Below are 4,813 nucleotides of genomic sequence, written 5' to 3' on the forward strand. Positions count from 1 at the left end.
TTTGGCCCCCACAAGTCCTCTAATGTGTGTTAAATGCAACAACATGTAAAATATACATTTTTCAATGATCCTAAGGAGAAAAAAATCCCAAAAGTTCTGAAAAAGTTCTCAAATTAGTACAAAAATTTGATTACCATAGGGCCTTCGATAATTACCGATGAAATCTACGGTAATCAATTTGTCTTTGTTTGAAACATTACTGTAGGTTTCATCGGGAATTACCGAAACCCCTATGGTAATCACATTTTACCAATTTTTTAGGCCCCACAAGTCCCCTTACGTGTGTTAAATGAAAAACCACGCAACATATGGATTCTAAAATTATCCTAAGAAGGGAAAACCCCAAAATATCAGAAAAATTTCTCAAATTGGCCAAAAAAATACGATGACTGTAGACCTTCGGTAATTCCCGATGAAACCTTCGGTAACCAACATATACTCTCTGGAAAAATTACCATAGGTGTCATCGGTAATTACCAAAACCCCAATGGTAATCACATTTTACAAATGTTATGGACCCCACAAGTCCCATAATGTGTGTTAAATGCAAAAACATGCAAAATATGGATTCTAAAATTATCCTAAGGAGAGAAAATCCCAAAATTGCTTAAAAATTTCTCAAATTGGCCAAAAAAATACGATTACTGTAGACCTTCGGTAATTCCCGATGAAACCTTCGGTAACTTTTCCAGAGGGTTTATGTAGGTTACCGATGCTTTCAGCGGTAATTACCGAATGTCTACAGTCATCGTAATTTTTTGGCCAATTTGAGAACTTTTTCAGATATTTTGGGGTTTCCCCTCCTTAGGGTAATTATAGAATCCATATTTTGCATGGTTTTTCATTTAACACACGTAAGGGGACTTGTGGGGCCCAAAAAATTGGTAAAATGTGATTACCATAGGAGTTTCGGTAATTCCCGATGAAACCATCGATAATTTTTCCAGAGGGTATATGTTGGTTACCGAAGGTTTCATCGGGAATTACCAAAGGTCTACAGTCATCAAAAATTTTTGGCCAATTTGAGAACTTTTTCAGAGATTTTGGGGATTTCCCTCCTTAGGATAATTTTAGAATCCATATTTTGCATGTTTTTGCATTTAACACACATTATGGGACTTGTGGGGGCCATAACATTGGTAAAATGTGATTACCACTGGGTTTCGGTAATTACCGATGACACCTAAGGTAATTTTTCAAGAGAGTATATGTTGGTTACCGAAGGTTTTATCGGGAATTACCGAAGGTCTACAGTCATCGTAATTTTTTGGCCAATTTGAGAAATTTTTCAGATATTTTGGGGTTTTCCCTCCTTAGGATAATTTTAGAATCCATATTTTGCATGGTTTTTCATTTGACACATGTAAGGGGACTTGTGGGGCCCAAAAAATTGGTAAAACGTAATTACCATAGGGGTTTTGGTAATTCCCACTGAAACCTTCGGTAATTTTTCCAGAGGGTGTATATTGGTTACCGAAGGTTTCATCGGGAATTACCAAAGGTCTACAGTCATCGTAATTTTTTGGCCAATTTGAGAAATTTTTCAGATATTTTGGGGTTTTCCCTCAAGATAATTTTAAAATCCATATTTTGTATGGTTTTTCATTTAACACACTTTAGGGGACTTGTGGGGGCCAAAAAATTGGTAAAATGTGATTACCATAGGGGTTTCGGTAATTACCGATGAAACCTACGGTAATTTTTCAAGTAAAGACAAATTGATTACCGTAGGTTTCATTGGTAATTACCGAAGGCCCTACAATAATTAAATTTTTGTGCAAATTTGAAAACTTTTTAAAACTTTGTCTTAGTCTCAACCACTTTGCATCCCTCATATGTTTGACTCATGCAGCCTTGCCTCATTCCTCCGTCACCATGCAATTTTCCAAAGACTCATATACTAATGTAACATGCAAGGTCAGGAAACTATCAAATGACATATTTAACAACCAAAGAATTAAAGAGTGGGCCATTAAATGACATATTTACCAGGGAAAAAAAAATCAAAGAGTCGTGCAAATTTATGGTTCAAATTATGAATATATTAAATACTCTAAATTATCCAAGATTGTAGAGTTTCATTAATGATGTTTAACTCTCAATATCTGGTTGACATTGAAAATGAAAAGATCGGTCATGTTTTGAAACTTGATTCCCTTAAAAATGGTGATCTATGGAAGGAAGGACCTAAGCAACCGTATGATCATTTTTATAAACTAAAAATACCAGAACAAGCATAACAATTATGAGAAATGCATAAAAATTTGATTCCAAGTATCTAGAAGTCCAGCAATACACCAATGGTTACAGTCCATGCGCCTAAAGCCATTATAAAAGCTAAGATGTGCATCTTTTCTGAGTTGTGATAGAGTTGTTATGTCCAGCAGATGAACATGTTTTCTCATTCCAGTTAATACATCTTTCACCACATATAATTCCTTGGGCAATTCGCCTTGATAGACTGATCCACTTAGGAGTTTTGTCTCATTTCCACAGTTTGTCATCCCTAGCTCATTCCAATCCCTCGCCACTAAATATGAAAAGGAAAAAAAAAAAGAAAGAAAAAAAAAAGCATCAGAGAAATTCAGGAAATTAATTTTTGGTTTTAAAAAAAAAAAAAAATTGGTGATGGGAAAGAAGTAAACTTAATGGTAGTGGGTAAAAGAAATTCCTTGGAAGATGACTTTGGTTTTACTATGATTCATAGTAGAATCCACCCACTTAGCCCATGTTGTCAAACCCTTATGAAAAGCAACCATACAATTCATGTCTTTGAGAGTTTGGTTACCATCTTGAGAATTTAAATGCTCTCTTTCAAGTCCTCAGGAACTAAAGTGAAGGCAGTTCATGGGGATGCAGATTAGAAAAAATAGGAAAACAAAAGTAGCAGAGAAAAGAAGTTAATCATATGTTTATAGCAACTTCATTAAAAACTCTATGAGCAACAGAGCATTTAAATTCTTTTTTAATCATATGCTTATAGCAATTTCATTAAAAACTCTATAAGCAATAGAGCATTCAAATTATTTTCCTCTTTTGTTTTTTTTTACCTGGTATCACCTCTAACTAGACCCCATTTGTACCCAACAAGGACTGATTCCTTAAAGCCAATATTAAATCCCTCTTGCGCTACAGCTTCTTCTCTTGCTATGAGACCATCGTGATATCCACTTTAGTAATACACCAATTGTTACATGAAATTCACAGAAAGGGTGTGGGGGCAGCGATTATTACTTATAGACAAAAAAAAATAAAATAAAATAAACCCACAACTTCAATATGTTAAGGAGGGACACTGCATCAACCTCATAACCAAGTGCATAAGGATAACGATATGCACCTGACCTAGGGCATTTTCAAGCACATTTTTGGAATTGTAACCAATAGTATGGGTTTCTCAATCTGTAAATATCAGTTTATCATGGAAGTCTTGAGTGCCATTAGCCTATAATACAAAACCACAAGCAAACTAATACCACATCTCGGCAACCAACCTCAAATTCATAAAATAGGAGTAAGTATAAGACAGTTCACCTATCCTATCCCCAACTGCATATTTGTAATCAACTTGAAAATTAATAATGTTCCACCAGCCAAGCCTAAGAAATTCCAACCTTGGCTAAAAACTAAACAAAAAGAAATTAGGGCAAACTAAACAACATAGATAGTTATCTCATGGTCCATATAGCAGGTATAACATCTTTTTTAAATATTAACTAATTGTTATAAAAAAAAAAAAGTTTACTTATATAATTCGCCATTAAGAATCACTTTGGTCACATCGGGCATTTGGCATAAGATCACTTTCTATTTGATGCTGCAAACTTTACAAGTAAAGCTCCTCTGCACAACTACCGCTCACCTTCATAACCATAAACAAGAAACCAACATAAAATCAAAATGAAGTTATGTAATTAAATTATGATACCTAGCAAGATGGTGAGCGTCATATAAACAAGAAAACAAATGATTCAACATTTGAAGCAGATTTTAACCATAACCGCTTTCAACTTATTCTTCAATTTTGTTTTTTTGGGTTTTCTGTTCTTTCAATTTCCTTTAATATTCTGTTGCAATTAGAAAATTCAACAAACACTCGTGAAGTGTTTCTGACCTTAAAGCAATATAGAAGCCGACCCTAAAGCTCACTCATAATATTTAATTACCCCACTAAATTGTATAACCTACTACTACTGCTACTTGATTTCGACTAGTTTCCTCCATTCCAATCATCGTCTTCACCTTTCGCCAATCAAGCAACCCAAGCTATAAAAAAAAAAACAAAAAAAAAAAACAATCAAAATACACAGATCCTTACCTCAAACGCAATTTTTCCTTAGTCTTTCATATGTTTGCAAGAGAAGAGGTAAGAGATGCAAGGAGATGGAGCATGAATTTTTTTTTTCTTAATGAGATTGTATGTGGGTTTTCTGGGGGATGAAGAAAAATAAAAAGGCAAAGTGCAGAAACTAAAGACTCTGGATTTCTCGGACTGAAGGAATGAAGAAAGGAAAGTAGAGTAATTTTTTACTTTCATTGAGGATAAAATGGAAAACAGAGGGCAAATTAAAAAAAACTAAAAAACTGAGGGATATATTTCATTAAAAAAGGGCATTTGGCCAAATTCCCCTATGCCTTATTCATATGAGCCCATACACATGTCAGCAAGGCACACTGTATAACGCCCACCGAAGTCTTCTCTATGAAAAGTCATGGTCTATATATGCGACAAACAAGACAGTCATATCAATTTCTCTATGAAAAGTCAAGGTCTATATATGGGACAAACAAGTCATATCAATTTCTCTATGAA

The 4,813-nt window shown here is 34.4% G+C and overlaps 1 long non-coding RNA gene across 6 annotated transcripts; it reads right to left on the reverse strand.

Annotated features, from left to right (window-relative positions):
• Positions 1-2,058: 2,058 nt before the first annotated feature.
• On the reverse strand, positions 2,059-4,606 carry LOC125424039 (uncharacterized). 6 transcript variants are annotated; one of them, XR_009634267.1, is made up of 4 exons: positions 4,319-4,606; positions 3,746-3,862; positions 3,051-3,170; positions 2,059-2,530 (listed from the first exon to the last, which is right to left on the reverse strand). It is a non-coding gene; the product is annotated as an uncharacterized LOC125424039 (long non-coding RNA). The 6 variants fall into 6 exon arrangements; XR_009634266.1 differs by lacking the exon at positions 2,059-2,530 and adding an exon at positions 2,610-2,829; XR_007242809.2 differs by having other exon boundaries at positions 3,051-3,862; positions 4,319-4,605.
• Between the last annotated feature and the right edge of the window lie 207 nt (positions 4,607-4,813).

Source organism: Ziziphus jujuba, chromosome 9, assembly GCF_031755915.1.
Source record: "Ziziphus jujuba cultivar Dongzao chromosome 9, ASM3175591v1".
In the NCBI taxonomy this organism is placed as follows: Eukaryota; Viridiplantae; Streptophyta; class Magnoliopsida; order Rosales; family Rhamnaceae; genus Ziziphus; species Ziziphus jujuba.